We start from the raw sequence: 22,305 nt of genomic DNA, 5'->3' as shown, positions 1-22,305 counted from the left end.
TGGCAGCTGCGCTTTTTGTCTGTGATAGTCTGTGAGTCCCCCCATCATTTCTGACAGAGGCACTGAGGTTGCCTCTGCCTCAGACACAAGAAGATAGAGGCTTCGGTTGTGAGATTGGGCCTTGTGATTGTGTCCAGGCAGTGGGAGCCTTGGGGGGCAGATCTAGATTGGAGTCTATTTTGGGAAGCTCTCCATGTAGCCTTGATGAGAGACCTGTGACAAAACCAAACAAGGGTCAAGATTATGTAAGTTCTGTTGTCAAGGTCCACTCTAGATCTTTGTTACTGGGCAGCGTCACACTTGCAGTTCATTTAGTCAGTCTGCCCAACCTAAGGTGAAAGCCATGTGAAGCCAGGATTGTGATTATGGCACTTCTTTCCTCTCTGACTATCTGATGTTCCTTAGGGGAGACTGAATGACTTCAAACAATGGGGAATTACACTCAATATTTTGTAATAACCTGTAAGGGAAGAAAATCTGAAGAAGTGGTATATGTGTGTATATACATATGCATGAACTGAATTGCTGTGCTATACACCTGAAACTAACATGAAGTTGTAAATCAACTACATTTCAATTTTAAAGACTTCTTTAAAGAATTGAAGAAAAAATTTTAAAAAGTAAGGCATATAATGATGGTCATGATTTTTTCTAATGTGTACCATTTGGTGGTCTTATCATTGAAAATCTTTGTTCTAGGCATGAAAATATTTTAGGCAGAGCAGTAGGCTCCCCTGAACTATTTGCTCCCATGAATCTATATATGGGACAGCTTTGCTGCTTTCAGTGAGCCGCCTTTGCTTAGACTGTGGAAAAAGGGAGAGGGAAAGCCTGCTTGGAGTTGTATCTGAGGTTACATCAGGAATCTGAGATTCTCCATTTGGAGAGGTGCTGTCCGTAGGAAATAAGAAGAGGGACTCTTGAGTGTATAACTGAAAAGGGATCAACTGGACAGATGACAGGGTTGAAGGGCATCAGGGACAGGGAGGCGTGAGATCCACATGCCTGGACTTGGCGTCAGTCATCCAGTGTCATCAGATGCAGAGTAATACTGCAGAGGGCGTCCTTCAACAGCTGGGCTTATCATGGCTCCCCTTTCAAGATGCTTTGAATGGGGAAGGGGCGATAGGCAAGATACTCAGATGCGGATTTCTAATGGAGTGCCACTCTAGAGGGCAGAACTCACCAAGCAGGTTATTTTCTTTGTGGGTCATTCATAATATATCTTCTCGAAATTATAAATTGAGAGGTGTAATGTCTGAAAATGATGCTTCAGTTTTTCCTAACTACTGTTTCACTGTCCATCCCCAGTGATTGCTGTCTTATTCTTTTTAGATTGAGTTGCACTCCCATGATTTCTGTTTGGGGTTTCCCTGGTGGCCTAGATGGTAGAGAGTCTGCCTGCAATGTAGGAGACCCGGGTTCAATCCCTGGGTCTGGAAGATTCCCTGCAGAAGGGAACTGCTACCTACTCAAGTATTCTTGAAGAATATTGAATTCCTGAATAATCTATTTACAAGTGCTTTCACAGTTAGGTTTAATTAAGGTGGGAAATCAAAGCATACACCCAAGATGAGATTGAGGGAACTTACAGAAAAGATACTTTTGGGTAAAATCTTGATGAAATCTATGGAGTGGTGCTGTTTGGAAAATGGGGAAGGAGAACGTTTATCTAAGACATTTACCTATAAACACAGCTAAAAATCATTAATATTATATACTTGGCTCTGTAGGAAATGATATTTAAGATTAGCTGAACTTTAAAGCTTTGCTGAAGATAAAAATGAATAGCCTTTGGGCTTCTTGGTGACCATGAATTTTGCTAATGTATATTTTCATATGACTCGGAGTAGTTTGCCTGATTCTTAAGGTGAAGTCAAGATTGAGTTCTTTATTAGTATGAGTATTATGAAAGAATAAAAAAATCCAGATTTGAAAGCATTGGGGGAGGTAAAAGATAGTGAACTTTTTTTTCCCTTTGGCACATCATGAACATTTTGACTTATGAATCATACCAGTCTCACTACTATATGATTCATTAGCCACCACAGCCTGTGCACTTGATCACAATATTCAAAGGCAAACTACCATGTAATACAACAAATTAGGTGTTTATGAAAACATACAGAAAAAGAGTACTGAAAGTAAGTTGATATTATTCAGGTCGGAGGCACGCAGGTGTTCTTTTTGTTAGCTGATACCACTACAAAAGAATGTGTTTTTGATGTTGATGAAGGTGCTTAGGATTGTTTTCTCTAACTATATCTTGGTGCTGCTTACAGGAGATCATAGCTTTTCCTGTATCATGATAACCCAGTTTCACAACCCATTCCTTCACCTCAAAGCAATCTCAGATAATAGCTGTTATAAAAAGGGTCATATGATCACTGGCATTGATTCGGTACCCTTCCAGCCTTCTACCCTTCCTTGGAAAACATTTGAGGCCAGACTGTTTCATGGAAGTCATGGTTTTAGAATGATAATAGATTGAATCTGCTCTTATAAGTTGCCCCAGTGCACAGCCCTCTGCTCTTGTTCAGAGATTGTTGACACAGACAAAAATGTTATACTGTACTATGAAGGGAAGTTATATCTTGCAGACCATATTTGGAAACAAAACGCAAAACTTTATCAAATGTTTTTCAGCAGAAGATGGTACATGTTCTTCCACGAGGGGCTTTCGGAAGAGGTAGACCTGTTAGCTAGTCTTAAAAACTTGTGAATAGTCAGCTTGAAGATGGATCTGTGCAGCATGGCCTTTATTTTCTCTCCCTCCTTCTCTCCTTCCCCCTCTCTCCTTCCTTCTCTCTCTACTGAGCTCTCAGTTTTATAATTATCTGCTGATAAATTCATGAATATCAGAAACACACTGTATGTATCTGTAAAAGGACTGTTTTCCCCCTTTTTCTGAAAAGGAGTGTTATTTGGGGAAAATATTAGTGATATCAGAAGCACATAGTAGATATATTTCTAAAATGGCTTTTTACTGCTCTTCTGGTTTGCTTTTTCAAGGTGAAGCTGCTGCAAGTAATCTGTTATATTTAAATGAACAGGCTTGTCATTCAATTGGCTTTATCGCATATTGCAAACTCCTTGGTTTTCTTGTCACAGAGCTATGTATTTTTAAAGTTGTGTGTATGCATATACTTGAGACTGTGTACATGAATTAATGTAGTCTAGTCCGGAAAGCATTAGGACTGGTAAAAGCTTTGGTTTAATGCCTCCTGAGACTTAGAACAAGAGAGTGGTTTTGTGGAGATGCTCCATCTTTGCCAAATGGAGCCTTACTCCTGCTGAACTAATAATGGATGGATTTGGATCCTAACAAGTGAGATAATGTAATTTTTTAGAGATATGCCTCTGGGTGTTGGAGTGATAGGGAATTCTCATCTAGCTATTTTTAGGTGTTTATCTTAAAAGGCGGTTGGGTTCCAAAATGTGAGGCATAGTTCTAGAAGCTCTGTGTCAGCCTGTTTGCAGTGGCTCAAGTCCGGAAAGAGGAGAAACTTACAGATGTCTTTGTCTTTGTGATTGCAGGAGTGATTACTGTTCTGAGGTGGACTTTGGAGGCAGAGCCATCAGGCCATGTAAGTACTATAATAAGCAGATATTTAAGCGCAGACTGGGCTATTTGCCCTCAGGGAGAGGGCTGAGTACTTGAGTCGGAGCATTTGAAGCACCGCAACCCAAAGGGACAGGGGATCGCTCTTCTAGTGCGACTCAGTCCCGAGGGCACGCACGTTTCTGGCTATCTGGTTAAGACCTGGTGAAACTTATCATTTGGGTTAATTGGGCCAGGATATTTTATCTGCTTCAAATTAGTAACATGACTGGAGCAGAAGGTCATCTATTACTTTATTCAGTTGTTGTCAAACATAACTGTATTGACCCGAATCTTGGCCAGCTACTCTTAGAAGTGCGGGCCCCTTCAGACACAGAGGATCGTGGTGTGAACATAACAAAGCCAATGAACTGAAGAGTGTGACTCATGATGACTGCATGATCTCTGAACTGTGTCCGTATCAAAGAATGTTGTAAAAGAGTACATTTTCCTTAGCCCCCAGTTATGAACATGTTTTATGGAGGAAGCAATTTGCTAAGTACGTTCCTGTTCTAACTGTACAAATAGTCCTGAGTGCTTAAAACCATGATCTAAGCTACCTTTGAGAGTCACCTTGGTAAATCAGACTTTCAACTTGGGAGCAGAATTTTTGAATTTTACAGGCTGATAGATTCGGGTGTTGAGGTCATAGGGCCAGCAGAATGAAACATTAAGCATTCATATTTGGTGTTTCTTTCATGTGTGTGGGTCTTTGAACAGATTTTGTCCTTAACAACATCACAGAAGAAAAACCACCCCAGCAACTGACAAGCAGATGAATGTCTGTGAATAAAAGCCTTAGTTAGAGCTCAAATCATGTGACCGTGTGACTTTTATCAGAGACTTCTCTCTGTCACCTTGAGAGTTTGTCCCGCTGGGAAAAACCAGAGAAAATAAGAAGTGTCTCTTTCAGAACCTCAAAGAGATTTTGCATCTCTAAAGATACGGGATTTTGTCTGAGATGGAACAAGCATATTTAATCCATTTTACACACCCTCCCCACCCCCCATATCACACACATGACTTAAAGGGAATGAGCTTCATTTCAGAGACTGGCTTAGTTAAACCATCTGTCTTCTAGGGTCTGTCTGAAACTAGTGTAGTGTTGACAGATAGGGAAGTTCGTTCACTGCCCTCCAAGAGTTGCCAGGCGTGGCAGCTGGGGGCATCGCAGGCTGACATGGTGAAGACTCAGGACTGGGTCTGTGGTCCCTGGCCCCCAGGTGCTGTGGCTTGTGCTCTGGGAAGGATGCGCATCTTTCTGCCTCTCCTGTGATGTTTTTTGCCCCCTGGTGTCGGGTTAACAGTCTCCATGGAGCAGGCAGACATATTGGCATCTCGCGGCACTCCTGGGCTGTGTCTGTCTGCCACCAGAAATGGTGTCACCTTCCCCCATCAGCGCGCCAACACCTAGCTGCCTTTGGAAGGGCCTCTTGGCTCCTTTCGAAATAACTGCTGAAAGAGCAGCTGTCTGTCGGCCTCCTCCAGAGCCGTGGAATTGGGCCGTTGTCAACCTGTTGGAGGAGTTCCCAGCGCAGCAGACTGGCTGTCATTGACATTTATAACTTGAAAGCCATATCACAGATGAGTTTGCGTTTCTTATCGTCCTTTAAATAGCGTTCTGGATAGAAAGCACACTCTCCACACTTCGACAATGCCCAGGGGTTGGGCAATGGTTGGGTCTTCCTGAAGGTGGAGAAGCAGTTACCTTTCTCCCCTGGCCAGTTGGTAAAACCATCTCTCTTCTGACTCAGCTGGGGAAAAGATGTCCCGGCTTTCTGCTTGGGTTTATGTGTAATCATATGATCTAAACTAACAGTTTAGATCAGGGAGGTGGTTGGCTTCTGCAAACAAATGATCTCGAGCTCTGCCGCAGAGTCTGTGGTAGGAAATGGGTGTAGGAAAAAAAAAAGGGGGGAGTGTTTCTCAGATAGGTTGGTAGATCCCACACCTGGTTTTTTATGCCTTAATTTCTCAAAGAAACATCTTCTCTGTTTCGTTTCTGGAGATAGGACTGGAAGAGAAAGAGGTAGTGTTTTGTTTTAAATTTGTTTGTTTATTTTTGTCTGTGCTGGGTCATTGTTGGTGTGTGCAGGCCTTCTCCAGTTGTGGTGAGGGCTTCTCATTGCAGTGGCTTCTCTTATGGAGCACAGGCTCAACAGTTGTGACGAATGGACTCAGCTGTTCTGCAGCGTGTGGAATCTTCCTGGGCTGGGATGGAACCTGTGTCCCCTGCGTTGACAGGTGGACTCCTAACCGCTGGACCACCAAGAGTGTCTGAAAGATGTAATCTTGATGATAAAAAAAAATTAAAGCCATAGCCACCCCAGTAGATCACATGAACACACTGCAAAAGAAAGCGGAGAAGACGTGGGAGGGCGGCAGAAGGCCTTGTATTCATTGTGGGTCTGTGTAAACTAAATTTCTTGGGCAGAAGGACTGGCCTTACTCCCTTCACATCACTGGTAGGGAGTGAAGATCCTGGCATGTGGCTGCAGGATGAGCTGAAACAATGAATGTCAGAGAGAAACGGGTCTGGGTAGAAAAGTTTGGTTTCATTCTATTTGTATCCTGCTAGTGCAGGCACTGAAGTACAGCCATCCACAAATCCATATGATGGGGTTTCAAGTTCATGATGTTTTCCTGTTGGCATCAAAGATGAGTAATCCTGGAAGAGGTGTAACAGGAGGTGGGGGGGCTTAGATGGCATGCCTGGGGTGCAGTTAAAATGAAACAGCCTTCACTCTTTGTGCTGCGATTTCTTTCTGTGGTTCCTGGGACATGAGTGTCGTCTTAGGAAATGTTGGTGCTTGACTTCAGCCATATGCTAGGCAGCTGAGTCCAGTGTGTGGCCTGCCTGGAGTGGGGCAGGGACAGGCTGTTGAGCCAGCTTGTGGGTGGCCACAGGTTTTGTAAAGAAAATCCCCTGAGGGTAGTTGTCACCTCCCCGGCCCTCTGCCTGTGACACGCACGGGCACTCCATCTCTGTCCTTCTCAACGCCCATGGGGTGCCTGTGTTCTATCTAGAGAACTGCTGCCCATTCATAATAACCACACTGGGCTAGCCCTGCTGGCCTCAGGGAAAGGTGGGGGTGCAGGGCGGAGGTCAGGGCAGGGGCCGCCCCTTGTCTTGTCACTGGGCCAGACAGAGAACAGCAGAGCAGTTGTCTTCTCAAGGCATGCCTAGTTTGGACAGGATCTAATCAGAGCTCCCCGTTCGTGGCAAGAAGTTTCAAAACAGCATCATGCATCTGTTCTCTGGTTTACTTGAAAAAAAAAAAAATTTTTTTTTTAAATTTCAAATACCCAGAAAAGTGCAGCAACCTAGCAGAACACTCGCTCATTTACACCCGCCTTGACTCCCTGCCTTTCTGATCCATGGTTGACACATGTCTTAATAACTGAGAGGTGCTGATGTTGGCTTCTATTAAAATTACCATCCTTCTGTCTCTGGAAATTCTGATGTGGTCTGCCTGGAACCAAGGCACACACTGAGCCCTGCATAGTATCCATACTCTGGGGAGGGTTGGTGCTGCCTGACTCTGCTGTTTCCTAGGGTTTCTTTTGTTCCTTCCGCTAGGTCATGGCCATCTTTGCGATCTGCCTGGTTTTTTCTTCATTTCATTTTCAAGGAGATGTATGTGTTTAAATCTTTCTCTCCAGGTCCTCCTCCCCACTCGCTCGGGCTCCCTTATAAGGGGTTGCTCAGTGGGTCCTGTTGGGCAGAGCTAATGTGGTCTCCACATCCCCTTCCCTTCCCATAATACTTCATCACACCTGATGCCACACACACAGACACTCTCTCTGATGCTCACACTCTCACACGCGTGCACACTCATGCACGCACACACACACACTCACTCACACACACGACTCACTCTGAAAATAATCTCTCCTTTCTCTCCAAGCCAGTGTGGCATCTCTCTGTGTATCCCCACCTCCCTGGAGGAGAGAGGCAAAGTCTCCTTCCCTTTTTCATTCTAGGTTGAGTTGATGGATAAACAGCATCTGTCAAGCATGCTGAGGTTCTTCTTGGGTTAATTAATGTGGGTAAGAGCCACTGATAGTTTTCCAGCCCTTTCTTCTTGTACTGTGACTCCTTTCTGGGACTAGTTGTTGTCATTGTTATTTAACTGCTAAGTCACGTCTGACTCTTTGTGACCCCGTGGACTGTAGCACGCCTGACTCTTCTGTCCATGGGATTCTCCAGGCAAGGCTACTGGAGAGGGTTGCCATATCCCTCTTCAGGGAATCTTCCCGACCCAGGGATCAAACCTAGGTCTCCTGCATTGCAGGTGGATTCTTTACCACTGAGCCACCAGGGAAGCCTTTCTGGGACCAGAGCCCTGTGTTGTTGTAGCTGTGTGGATGGAGGACTGATCAATCACTTGACTTCTTTTTGGTCTGAGCTCAGGATGGCTCACAGGAATCGGTGTCCACAGCACATGCATTGGAGGGGCTCCGGGAAAGTTCACCTGTCTAAGGGGAGGCACCTCCTGGAAAGGAAGGGGGAAGGGTGGGTGGAGGAGACCCTGGGTGAGCCTGAGGCAGGAAGGATTGGAGAAGAGGGTGCAGTGATCTTGGTAGAAGAGTCTGGGGACTCTGGGTGCCGACAGAAACAGAACCAGCTTTTAAAATTCTAAACCATCACAGACTGTTACCATAAAAATAAATTACTAGAAAAGTGAGATTAAAAAAGGAGTGTAAAATACAAGCCTTCAATTTTATTATGAGATTCAAAGACATAAAATTACCCTGTCCAATGGCTGTAAAAGTGAACACTTACCCTCAGTTTTGGCACTTCAAAGATCAGAGGCTCTTTGTGGACTGGCCCTTCTCTGTGGATGCGCCCCCACCCCGCTTGGAGTAGCATTGACCTGGGAGATGGGGGTCTTAGCTCTGTTGCTGCTGAAAGGCCCACCCTGACCTCTCTGAATCCTGGTTTTTTTGTACCACACAGTAGAAGCATTGCTGGTCTGCAGGGCACAGTTCTCCCTAACAGGAGTTGGGGAACCAGGAACAGTGCTTATTCCTGTGACCCTCACTCAAATGGTTCTCCCTTTGGAGATCTGTCTGGAAGGAACATGCTGGGGATTATTTCATGTACCCCCATGACCACTTTGACCAGATATCTGCCCAGCTCACTTGAAAAGTACACATCCGTGCGTTCAAGACCTTCTGTAACAGAAGGACCTCTTGTGTGTGTGTGCATGTGTGTGTTTCGATATGGATAGTCATTTTGTACCAGTGCAAGTTTTTTTTTTTTCCCCCCTAGTTCATAGTTTTAGGCTGGTGGAGATGGGGAAATGACCTCTTTTAAAAAGTCGTTTAGAGGTTTTGGAGAAAAGGGAACCTTCTAGTACTGCTGTGGGAATGTAAATTGATATAGCCACTATGGAGAACATATGGAGATTCCTTTGAAAACAGAATAAAACTATCATATGACCCAACAATCCCACTACTGGGCATAGACCCTGAGGAAACTATAATTGAAAAAGTCACGTGCACCCCAGTGTTCATTGCAGCACTATTTACAATAGCTAGGATACGGAAGCAACCTAGATGACCATCAACAGATGAATGGATTAGGAAGCTGTAGTTCATATACACAGTGGAATATTTCCCAGCTATAAAAAGGAATGCATTTGAGTCCGTCTTAGTGAGATGGATGAACCTAGAGCCTATTATGCAGAAAGAGAAAGACAAATGTCATATATTAACATGTATGTATGGAATCTAGGGAGATAGTACTGATGATCATTCTGCAAAGGAGATGCAGCCAGAAAGAACAGACTTGGGGACACGGTGGGGGAAGGAGAGGGTGGGATGATTTGAGAGAAGAGCATTGAAACGTATACATTACCATATGTAAAACTGGTAGCCAGTGGGAGTTTGCTGTATGTCCCAGGGGACCCAAAGCCTGTGCTCTGTGGTTGGATGGGGAGGGAGGGGACATTTGGCCAATTCATGTTGATGTATGGCAGAAACCATCACAATATTGTAAAGTAATTATCCTCTAATTAACAATAAAAGATTTTTAAAAAGAATTCATTTAGCATAATACATTCTGGAGAGGGTTTGGAGAAAGGGGAATCCTCCTACACTGAGGAAAATACTATGGAGGTCCCTCAAAATAAACTAGAGTTATCATGATCCGGCAATCCCACTCTTGGGCACATACCTGGAGAGTACTTGGATTGAAAAAGGTATATGTGCCTAGTGTTCTTTGAAGCATTATTTATAATTGTCAAGACATAGAAACAACCTACATGTCCATTTACAGATGAATGGATAAGAAGATGTGGTACATATAGACAATGGAATATTACTTAGCCATAAAAATAATGAAATAATGCCATTGGCAGCATCATGGATGGACCTAGAGATTATCAGATTAGGTGAAGTAAGTCAGAAAGTCAAATATTATATCATTTCTATGTGAAATCTAAAAAATAGTACAAGCAAACTTGTTTATGAAACAGAGACAGACTCATAGAGAAACACACTTACGGTTACCAAAGGGGAACAGAGTGAGGGATAGATTGGGATATGGCATTGACAGGTGCATATTACCATATATAAAGTAAACAGCAAGGACTCACTGTATAGCACAGGAAGCAATATTTAACGTCTTACAGTAACCTAAAATGGAAAAGAATAAGAATGTAGATATATGTGTATTTCTGAATCACTTTGCTATATACTTGAAACACAATATTGTAAATCAGCTGCGCTTCAACTTAAAAAACTATTTAGTGACCAAGGATGCATAGGGCTTGACTTTGTGAACCCTTGCCCTCCGGATCACCCTGCAGTGCTCATTCTAGCCCCTGGAATGGGCTACAGATACAGGTCCCCTGGACACCCCCCCGCCCTGCCCCTTGCTGAGACACCTCATCCAGTTGTATATCCAGGGAGAAGAGGAATGTGTGTTCTGTGCCTACCAAGCATTGCCCACAAATCCCCCCCCCACCCCCACCTCATGCTTCTCTGATTCACTCTTGCATCCTTTTATCTGCATGAGCTGGTTTACTTCTCTTTTTATGTTTGTATGTGATTATGGTCAGGCGTTACAGTTTTATATGCCCTGGATAAGAAACAATGGGAGGAGAAGATTGGAAATTGCCTCAGGATTAATGGACATTGATTATACCAGCCGCTGTCAGCAGCCAGCAGTGGCCAGTGCCGACCAGGAGAGTAAATTGGCCATGTGCCCTTAGCTGCATTTGGATCTTTAAAAAAAGAAAAATCAAGGTGTGTAGGAGTTGAGAGTACTGCTTAATCTTTTTAAAGTAAATAGCACTTCCAGAGCGAGGAGGCTTTGGTGCAGGGGCAGCCAGGAGCCTCTGTTGAAAGATGGGGAAGGTCATGTACTTGATAAAAAGCTGAAGAATAGTTCTCATAGTTTCGTTCTAATAGTTTTGTAAGTGTATTTTTTTCCCCCTGCAAGCAGTGAATTAAAAAAAAAAAACCAAAGGACCTTTATTTGTCCTTAATCCAGAGCGTCCAGATGTGAGAGGTGAGGTTGCAGGAGGGATGGGGGCGTCTGTGTGTGGTGGGGCTGGTCTTGGCAGGAGATTTGCCCGGCTTCGCATCCTTCTGGAGCCCTGTGCGGTGGCGTGTCAGGATAACTGGACTAAGCATTGTGAATAGAGAACTTACTACAGAAAACTGGGTTTGTCGGTGATGGAAGAGGTGACAATGTTATACCAAAGAGACTATGTGCAGCCACCGGAAGGCGCCCACCCCTGGGGCTGCAGGGGGCATGGGGGTTGGCCATGATACCAGAAAGGGGCAGTGGGACCTTCTGGAAAGGACCGAATCCCTGGCGGAGATGCCTGTGGGTGGTTGGAAAAGGGGTGAGAGACCCCGGCCTTTTTCCTGCTCCTGTCTTCCCAGGAGCTGCTGGTACCCCGCTCCGTGAATGGTACCCCTCCTACGTAGCTGGCAGGAGAGTTTGATAAATGGAGTTTGCTACAATATGTTGCAAAAAGGACAAGGTGTCCGGAGAATGTATGTGAGAGCATACATGTAGAGGGCTGGCCTGGAAAGTGTAACCTTTTGATGGAGAGAAAGGAAGAGAATAGATTGAATGGATGATTGCTTTAGGGAAGAAATTTTCTAAAATTGTATTTCTTTCTTCCGTGCCATATTTCTGTCGTTCTCTGTCACCATCTATGGTCTTTTTTTTTTTTTTCACCATTTTATTAAGCTTTTTCAGTTCAGTTCAGTTTAGTCACTCAGTCATGTCCAACTCTTTGCAACTCCATGAACTGCAGCATGCCAGGCCTCCCTGTCCATCACCAACTCCCAGAGTTTATCCCAACTCATGCCCATTGAGTCAGTGATGCCATCCAACCATCTCATCCTCTGTCATCCCCTTCTTCTCCTGCCCTCAATCTTTCCCAGCTTCAGGGTCTTTTCAAATGAGTCAGCTCTCCGCATCAGGTGGCCAAAGTATTGGAGTTTCAGCTTCAACATCAGTCCTTCCAATGAGCACCCAGGACTGATCTCCTTTAGGATGGACTGGTTGGATCTCCTTGCAGTCCAGGGGACTCTCAAGAGTCTTCTTCAACACCACAGTTCAAAAGCATCAATTCTTTGGCGCTCAACTTTCTTTATAGTCCAACTCTCACATGTATACATGACCACTGGAAAAATCATAGCCGTGACTAGATGGACCTTTGTTGATAGTAATGTCTCTGCTTTTTAATATGCTGTCTAGGCTGGTCAAAACTTTCCTTCCAAGGAGTAAGTGTCTTTTAATTTCATGGCTGCAATCACCAACTGCAGTGATTTTGGAGCTCAGAAAAATAAAGTCAGCCACTGTTTCCACTGTTTCCCCATCTATTTGACATGAAGTGATGGGATCGGATGCCACGATCTTCGTTTTCTGAACGTTGAGCTTTAAGCCAACTTTTTCACTCTTCTCTTTCACTTTCATCAAGAGGCTCTTTAGTTCTTCACTTTCTGCCATAAGGGTGGTGTCATCTGCATATCTGAGGTTATTGATATTTCTCCCAGCAATCATGATTCCAGCTTGTGCTTCCTCCCGCCCAGCGTTTCTCATGATGTACTCTGCATATAAGTTAAATAAGCAGGGTGACAATATACAGCCTTGACGTACTCCTTTTCCTATTTGGAACCAGTCTGTTGTTCCATGTCCGGTTTTAACTGTTGCTTCCTGACCTGCATGCAGGTTTCTCAAGAGGCCGGTCAGGTGGTCTGGTATTCAGAATTTTCCACAGTTTATTGTGATCCACACAGTCAAGGGCTTTGGCATAGTCAATAAAGCAGAAATAGGTGTTTTTTTCTGGAACTCTTTTGCTTTTTTGATGATCCAGTGAATGTTGGCAATTTGATCTCTGGTTCCTCTGCCTTTTCTAAAACCAACTTGAACATCTGGAAGTTCATGGTTCACGTATTACTGAAGCCTGGCTTGGAGAATTTTGAGCATTACTTTACTGACATGTGAGATGAGTGCAACTGTGCAGTAGTTTGAGCATTCTTTGGCATTGCCTTTCTTTGGGATTGGAATGAAAACTGACCTTTTCTAGTCCTGTGGCCAATGCTGAGTTTTCCAACTTTGCTGACATATTGAATGCAGCACTTTCACAGCATCATCTTTTAGGATTTGAAAGAGCTCACCTTTTTACACCATGTGATATGTTTTGAACATGTTTGACTCCCTAATAATTACAGAGAATATTTGTGGAGTGCTTACTATACACAGATTCCATTTTGGCTCAGCTGGTAAAGAATCCTCCTGCAATGCGGGAGACCTGGGTTCGATCCCTGCATTCAGAAGATCCCCTGGAGAAGGGAAAGGCTACCCACTCTAGTATTCTGGCCTGGAGAATTCCATGGACTGTGTAGTCCATGGGGTCACAGAGAGTAGGACACAGCTGAGCAACTTACACTTTACTATACACGGGGAAGTCAGTATTCTCAGCACTTTATCTGTATTCATTCATTGAATCACCAGACCTACTCAGAGCAACTCAGTACAGTTGGTCCTCATTATTTGCACATTCTGTATGTACATATTTGCTTCCTTGTTAAAATTTATGTGCATAACACCCAAATCAGGGTTCCTGTGCCTGTGCAACCCTTTACAGACTCAGAGAGGAGGAAAATTTGAGCTACTGATGTGAGCATTCCCAGCTCAGGGGATCTGCCTTTTTGTTTCAGGTCTTATACTTTAAGTAGGTGTCCTCTTCCTGGTATAATTAGTGCAACTCTTGGCATTTTTGAGGTTTTTTTGACTGGTGATTTTGTTGTTTAAAACCCAAGCCTAGTACTGGGACTGTATCTAGAGTTCCTGAGGGCAAGAAGGTTGTGCTGTGCCTTAGAGAGAAAACAGGTATATTAGATAAGCTTCTTCAAACATGAGCTTAGGCCTTTGGGCTGCAGTTTCAGTTTAATGAACCAACAGTTTATAGTAAATAAGGTGTCCTAAAACAGATACACATAAAAAACAGTGATCTATTTTTTAAATAATTTATTTCAGATTTTTAAAGAAAAATTAATAGGTGAAATTAAATATTTGTTTTATTTATTTATTTATTGGGCACACAGAATGTTAATTCCTCAACCAGGGATTGAACCCGCACCCCCTGCTGTGTAAATACAGAGTCTTACCCACTGGACTGTCAGGGAAGTGCAAGTGGATGGTTCTGCATTGATCAGATGACAAAAATGTTCTAATCAGAGGATCATGGAAACCTAAGCCCATATTCCCTTCCCCTAGGAGCACTTGTTTAATATTTGCCAAGTTAGTGTTCATGATTTTTGTAGATTTTATAGAGCATCATGACTTCAAATGATGGCCATCATGCTGCCACTGTTTTCCCCAGTTTGCAGATGGAGACCAAGGTGGTATAAGTCCAGAAGGTTGCCGAGCATCACCCAGTGGGATGAGAACCCAGGCAGTCAGGCTCCCTGCACTTCACCGTGTGTTCTACGCTTTCATATTTATTTCCTACTCTTTTCCATCTCCCGAATCTGCTGTTGATGCTGTCGGAATCAACCCTGCAGCTCTTTTCAGTGATAAAACTCCTGTTGGCAAGGCCAGCAGTTACCTCTGGTTGAGATTCCTGACATGTATAATTCTACAGTAAAGGTAATAATATTTGACATGTTTTGAAAACCTCCACGTAGCTCAAATTGAAGCTACCTCAGATTGGGTCTCAAACCCACGTGGCTGGGAGTCAAACCCAGTCAAAACCCAGTTTGGGATGCAAACCCACATGGCTGGGACTTGAACCCAGATAAAACCCACGGTACCTGGTTTCAAAACCTAATGAAATTCAGGTTCTTGATGTCTCATTGCAGAAGAAACAAAGTGATAGTTAAGAAATGGATTTATTCAGATTCAGAGAGAAGCACATTCCACAGGCTGAGTTTGGGCCATCACAGAGGGTGGTGTGGTTAGTTTTTATAGGCTGTGTAATTTCATATGCTAATCAGTGGGAGGATTGTTTCATCTCTTTTGGAGAAGGGGTGGGAATTGGGCCACCACCCACTCCTTGGTCTTGTGACAGTGCCTTGGAACTGTCGTGGCGCCTCTGGGTGTGTCATTGAGCTTGCTGATTGAGGATCCATCAAAGTGGACTTGTCCACCATCTTGGACGCATTTGATTCTAATTGGTTTATGTTGTGTCCTTGGGCTACGTCATACTTTCAAAAGTTGTGCCCTGCCCCCTTCCCTCCTGTTACAAAATGAGTTAGTTCTCAGGGCAGCTCTCAGAAGCATACATCACCCTTGATTTCATAAATAAAAGCTGGCTTCTTGGGAGGTTGTGATTTGGGCAGGGCCCCAGGTTGAGAAAGTGCTAGATAGAACAGAGACTCAAAGCCGGTTTCAAAGCTAGGCTCCTTTTGTAACACCCAGGCTGCCTCTCTGCCAGGTTCTCTGGGTACCCAATGCTGGCCTTGACACCACCTTTCCGATTGGCTTCTTCCAGGCTGCTTTGACCTGGAGAAACCACAGCAAGTTAGAACAGGGTGTGAAAGAAGTGATTCCAAGGGAGAATCCAGAAATACTTTCTTTAAAATAATCATTTATGTCCTTGTTTACAGACTGTCTTTCACCGGTTTGAATGGCCTTTTTGGGACGATGCTAGTTTTGTTTCTGCTCGCTAGAGAAATATTTGAAAATAAAGGAAAATAATTTGCGAGGGCTGCTGGTGTTTTTCTCAGTGGCATACTCTTTGTGTGTTTAAATGTGTGTGTTTGAATAAGAAATAGATGTACTTGTTAAGAATTAAAAGGGTGCTATAAAAAAAAACACAAAGTCTCCTTCCCTGGGGTGAGCACTGGGCTTGATCTGTGTGCTGTTCCAAGGTTCCAACCTCCACCCCGGGGACTCTCAGCTGCCCAGTGATGGGGGATGACCTTTCTCACCTCTTAGGGTGGAGGATTTGGGGGAGTGTATTGCTGGTGTGTGACTGCAGTAGGTAGGGCCTAGCATGCAGATAAACACCCTATCGCACAGGACACGCCCACAACAGAGTTACCCAGCCCAGATGGTAGTAGTGCTGATGTTGAAAAGTCCTGTTTTACCCTCACTACAAATGTTGGTGACACAGAAGCTTTTGTGTCTGAACCTTTACATTTTTGTGCGTTCAGAAGGCTTCTGTTTGTAGGCTTCTTTTACTTGTGTGCAGCTGCCTCCCATGGGTGGGGCCATGGGCGTGGTCCACTCCAAGTGGGGCTGTCAGAGGGTGGAGCCTTTCAGTTCAGTTCAGTTCAGTTCAGTTGCTCAGTCGTGTCCGACTCTTTGCCACCTCATGAATCGCAGCACGTCAGGCCTCCCTGTCCATCACCAACTCCCGGAGTTTACTCAGACTCATGCCCATCGAGTCGGTGATGCCATCCAACCATCTCATCCTCTGTCGCCCCCTTCTCCTCCTGCCCCCAATTCCTGCCAGCATCAGGGTCTTTTCCAAGGTCTTTGAGCCTTTAGAGAGCCTCAAATCAATACAGCTGACTTAAACCTTCTGCTTTTTTTTGTTATCAGCTTGTGTGGGCAGTTCTAAACAAAGCTAATGATAAAATGCTTTCTGGGAAAAACCCTTTTGCTTGTCTGAGTTCTGAATAATTGATATATGTGTGTGTGTGTGTTTGTGTGTGCGCTCAGTCATGACAGACTCTGTGTGACCCCATGAACTATACAGCCTGCCAGGTTCCTCCATCCGTGGAGTTCTCCAAGCAAGAATACTGGAGCAGGTTGCCATTTCCCTCTCCAGGGAATAATTTATATATGATTATGTAAATTCTGTATATATAATATATATGTGGGCTTCCCTGGTGGCTCAGATGGTAAAGCATCTGTCTGCAATGCTGGAGACCCAGGTTTGATTCCTGGGTCGAGAAGGTCCCCTGGAGAAGGAAATGGCAACCCACTCCAGTACTCTTGCCTAGAAAATCCCGTGGACAGAGGAGCCTGGTAGGCTACAGTCCATGGGGTCACAAAGAGTCGGACATGACTGAGTGGCTTTACCTTACCTTACTAATATACATGTAAAAGATTGAGAGCGGGGGGCAGGGGAACGACAGAGAATGAGATAGTTGGATGGCATTGCCAACTCAATTGACATGAGTTTGAATAAACTCTGGGAGATCGTAAAGGACAGGAAAGCCTGGCATGTTGCAGTCCATGGAGTTGCAAAGAGTCAGACACAACTTAGAGACTGAAAAACAGCATATAAATAATACAATTCTTTCTTTATATCTCCGTCTCTATTTCTGCTCTGCAAATAGGTTCGTGAGTACCATTTTTCTATTTTCCATATACATGCGTACATATATGGTATTTGTTTTTCTCTTTCTGACTTACTTCAGTCTGTATGACTGACTTTAGGATGATCTATTAATACAACATTTCAACTGACTCAGTTTCATTCCTTTTTATGGCCAAGTAATCCAGGTGGCCCAGCAGTAGAGAATCTGCCTGCCTCTGCAGGAGATGCAAGAGATGCAGATTTGATCCCTAGGCCAGGAAGATCCCCTGGACTGGGCAATGGCAACCTGCTCCAGTATTTTTGCTTGGAAAATCCCATGACCAAAGGAGCCTGTTGGGCTATAGTCCATGGGGTTGCAAAAAGTCAGACATGATGGAACGACTAATACACACACACAGCTGGTTGATGATGTTGAACAGCAGAAATATTGCAAAGCAATTATATTCCAATATTTAAAAAGTGCCAAAATAAGTATATATATACATATGTGCTGTGCTAATTCTCTTCAGTCATGTCTGATGTTTTTATAACCCCATAAACTGTAGCCCGCCAGGCTCCTCTGTCCATGAGATTCTCCAGGCAAGAATACTGGAGTGGGTTGCCAATGTCCTCCTCCAGGGGATCTTCCAAAGCCAGGAACTGAACCCTCATCTCTAATGCCTGCTGCATTGGAAGGCGTGTTCTTTACCACTTGCACTACCTGGGAAGCCCGTATATACATAAACACTCAGATGGTAAAGAATCTGACTGCAATGTGGGAGACCTGGGTTTGATGCCTGGGTTGGGAAGACCCCCTGGAGAAGGGAATGGCTACCCACTGCAGTATTCTTGCCTGGAGAATTCCGTGTTGAGAGGAGAGGGCAGGCTACAGTCCATGGGGTCGCAAAGAGTTGGACAGTACTGAGTGAGTAACACTTTCACTTTTCAAGTATATATTTAGTTATACAATCAGATTAGCACATGTTTTTAAAAGCTTTCCCTTTAATAAGCATTGTATTGTACGTGGAAATTAATTTGGGCAGCTCTGTTATCCGGCTGGCCCTGACTCTTGTGGACTAAGTGATACTCATTGACTTGAGAGTGAGATCCCAGTGGTTTGGCCTGTTGGAGCTTCTTTAGGAGTACTTCGTGCCTTTTGTCCTTATGGTACAATCTTTTCTTAAATTTAAATAAGACTTCGAGATAAACAGTGATAGTGCAGTTTAAGATGAATAAACAGAAATCGAGCTTCTTCACTTCCGTCACTCTGTGTGACCATTTGGAGGTTTTAATGTGTGCCTGAGATTTAAAACAGAGGGTGAGAACTCCTAGGTGTCATGTTGCTGGCAAAGTGCATATTTTAGATCATGGAAGAAAAATTGTGCTGTGTTTTAGAAGTCACTTTAAAATTGGCCTTCATTTTGTTTATTTATTTTAACTTTTTATTTTGTGTTGTGCTATAGCTGATTAACAGTGTTGTGATAGTTTCAGGTGCATAGCAGAACAACTCAGTCATACATGTACATGTATCCATTTCTCCCCCAAACTCCCCTCCCATCCAGGCTGCCACATGACTTAAATATTCATTTTAAAACTAAAGGATTCAAGAGTAGAATGATGATTATTATGTGCTTGTTGCTGGACATAGTTGAGTTGTATGAAGGAGGGGAATGGTTAAATAATGATCCGTGCTGGGTGTTCCCTGTGCTGGGTACACAACTGTTAGGATGGTTAAGATCTATTTTTATTTTTTATTGAAGTAACATTGGTTTATAACATTATGTAAGTTTCAAGTATACAACATCATATTATTATTTCTATATACCCTACAGCATACTCATCACCAAAAACTTAAGTTTCCGCCTTTCATCTAACGGGTGATTCCTTTTATCCGTCCCCCGTCCCTCCTTCCTAACCCTTTCCCCTCTGGCAACCACTATTCTCTGTGTCCTCATGTTTCTTTCTGTTGGTTGTTCATTTATTTATTTTTTGTTCTTTAGATTCCACAGCAGAGAAATCCTACAGTATTTGTCTTCCTCTGTGTTACTCACTTAGCATAATACCCTCAAGGTCTATCCATGTTGTTGCAGATGGCAAGATTTCATCTTTTTTCTGGCTGAGTATTGTTCCATTGTGTGTATACACCACATCTTCTTTATCCATTCATCCATTGATGGACACTTAAGTTGTTTCTAGATCTTGACAATTGTAAATAATGCTGTGATGAACATATGGTTGGGATCTTTAAGAAAAATGAATGAAAGAGAATGAAAACACGTCTGGTAAGGCAGTTTTTGGTCTTTGTCGCTGCATGAGGGCTTTCTCTGGCTGCGGGGAGTGGGGACCACTTTTAATTGTGGTGCTCGGGCTTCTTACTGCAGTGTCTTCCCTTGTGGAGCGCAGGCTTTAGTCTCGGGGGCTTCAGTAGTTGGGGCACGTGAGCTTAGTTGCCCTGAGGCATGTGGAATCTTCCTGGACCAGGGATTGAACCCATGTCTCCTTCATTGGCAGGCAGATTCCTAACCACTGGACCATCAGGAAAGTCCAAGAAAACTACTTTTTCACCCATCTCTCAATTTTAATTCTGACTGGGAACTTTTGAATTCTCCTAAAATGTGGCAGTTAAACATTTTGGCAACTTGTAGTGGGAGATGAACAAAAATCCCCAGTTTGTTTCATGCGTGGCTTCCCTAAGAGAAACATAGGTAGTAACATTTAATATGCTTCCTTCCATAATAAAAAATGTAACCAACCTAATTATATTACGTGTTGGGCTTTAGAATTTTATCTGGAAGGCAGATAATTGTGTAGTTATCAAATTGAAGTTTGTGGTTGTATCAAAGCTATCAAGTTCATTTGAAGCTAGAATAGCGGGTAGGCTTAAACTTTGGTGAATAAGCAGGATACACTATATAACAGCTTTTAATTAGATTTTGGTTGGAAACTATAATGTCACAGTGTGATCTCATTGTATCAGTGTGCTATATTCAGGGTACCATTTTCTGAGTAGTAAGTGTATCTTGTCTATAGGGATGGAATGTTTAATAGTTGAAATTTGGGCTGTGGGGATCTGAAATTGTCCTTGCAGTCCTCAGTCTGAAGGCCCTTGGGAATGTTGAACTATTAAATTAATATAAAATATCATTTGGAAAAAACAGCCTATTCTGCAGCCATCCTCTGTGGTGAGCATATGTACACTTACTCCTTTCTGGATCTGTCAGAGGCTGGCTTCTTGATGACGAACTTGGCAACGCTGGGAGGCTGGTGTGGCTCCTACTGAGGTGTGAAGTGGCAGCAGGCCACACGGGACGTGAAGAGTGTTTCCACTCAGCTTCTGTTGGTCCCAGCAGAGATGAAAACGAACAGTTCTAGCAGAATTACTAAGTCAGTACTGTTTGTCTCTGGGAAACTGCTTTTTGCTCACTTAATTTTGGGGGCTTGTGAAAAAAACATCCTTCCCCCCCCCCCCCCCCCCCCGCCCCACCTAGTGGTTTCTAGCCATCTTCTCTAGTTAAAACAGGGAAGAATCTTCTATTTTTTGGAATAGAAGAGTCTTATTTTTTTGGAAATGTATTTATATCCAGTTACTTAATCTAAATCTGCTTGTCTTTTGCATTTTCAAGCCTCTGAGGCAGGAGAGGCAATACTTGCAGATAAAAACCATCTCATGATATATCTGAGATGCGCATTGGATCACATCACTCTTGGGATTCACGCTCTTCAAATTTACTTAGCTATAAGGGAGCCCTGTATGGTACTGGAGAAGACTTGAGATTCCCTTGGACTGCAAGGAGATCAAACCAGTCAATCCTAAAGGAAATCAACCCTGAATATTCGTTGAAAGGACTGATGCTGAAGCTGAGCTCTAAAACTTTGGCCACCTGATGCGAAGAGCAGACTCATGGGAAAAGACACTGATGTGGGGAAGATTGAAGGCAGGAGGAGAAGGGGATGACAGCGGACGAGACGATTGGATGGCGTCACTGACTCAATGGACTTGAGTTTGAGCAGACTCCGAGAGATAGCTGAGGACAGGGAAGCCTGGTGTGCTGCAGTCCATGGGGCTGCAAAGAGTTGGGCACTACTTAGCGACTGAACATCAACAATAGGGAAGTCCTGCAGTGGCATCAGGGTCCCGGTTACCTTATCTTGCTTCCCAAGACTCATCTTGGCCCCCTGCCTCCCATTCCAGGCGTGCAGTGGAACGGGCCCTGGGGTGTCCTTGGTCACCAGGTGACTCTGCTCCACGCACAGTCTCCCACTCCCTGCTAGGGGTGCCTTCCTCCACCATCTTCTTTTCACCTTTTTTAAGATTCCTTCCAGGGGTTCCTTTTTCAGCAAAGCCTTTCTTGATCCTCCTGGATAGGATGTGATGGATTTCTTCTATGTTCTTGCGATTATCCTGTGTATGTCCTCTTGGTTTTGTATACCAGCATGTGCTCGGCATCCAGAACAGTGCTCAGCTAACATTTGTGGAATCACTAGGTCGATTCTACTTTTATGCTATAATTGAATGATTCATTGTGATCTACCTTGCCACTAAAGTTTGAGGGCTGGGATCATGCCTACTCATCAGCCCATACTGAGTACCTGACAGGAGTACTCAAAAATGTTTGAATTGGGAATTCCCTGGCGGTCCAGTGGTTAGGACTTGGTGCTTTCACTGCCACGAGCCTGGGTTTGATCCCTGGTTGGGGAACTAAGATCCCATAAGCTGTGAGTGTCATGGCTTTGGGGGAGGAGGATGGGCCGAATGTTCGAATGGCAGGCAGGCGAGGCTGGCCTGATGGGGAGAGCATTTTAGAAGCAAGGGAGAGTTTTTCCTGCACCACGTTCACTGTGTTAAGTCTTGAGCATGGACAGAATCTCATGCAGTGGTTTTGGGATCAGGGGCAGGGGAATCCCAGAATGCTGTGGGGCAAGAACTATGGCCAAAACCCCCACCGCCTTGCTTTATTTTTCAGAGGGGAATACTTCTGT

The 22,305-nt window shown here is 44.0% G+C and overlaps 1 protein-coding gene across 4 annotated transcripts in view; it reads left to right on the top strand.

Annotated features, from left to right (window-relative positions):
- MGAT5 (alpha-1,6-mannosylglycoprotein 6-beta-N-acetylglucosaminyltransferase) overlaps nucleotides 1–22,305 on the top strand; it is a 388,895-nt gene that overhangs the window by 54,909 nt on the left and 311,681 nt on the right. For 2 of the 4 annotated variants that reach the window (XM_070476283.1, XM_070476282.1), the window contains exon 2: nucleotides 3,538–3,587. The exons of the other annotated variants lie outside the window; for them this stretch is intronic. The gene's annotated coding sequence lies outside the window, so the exon portion shown is untranslated. The remainder of the gene's footprint in view (nucleotides 1–3,537; nucleotides 3,588–22,305) is intronic. 4 annotated transcript variants of the gene reach the window in all.

This window comes from Odocoileus virginianus, chromosome 13 (genome assembly GCF_023699985.2).
Source record: "Odocoileus virginianus isolate 20LAN1187 ecotype Illinois chromosome 13, Ovbor_1.2, whole genome shotgun sequence".
NCBI classification, from domain to species: domain Eukaryota; kingdom Metazoa; phylum Chordata; class Mammalia; order Artiodactyla; family Cervidae; genus Odocoileus; species Odocoileus virginianus.
The sequence above is the reverse complement of the archived record's forward strand: the minus strand, read 5'-3'. Positions and strand labels throughout refer to the sequence as shown.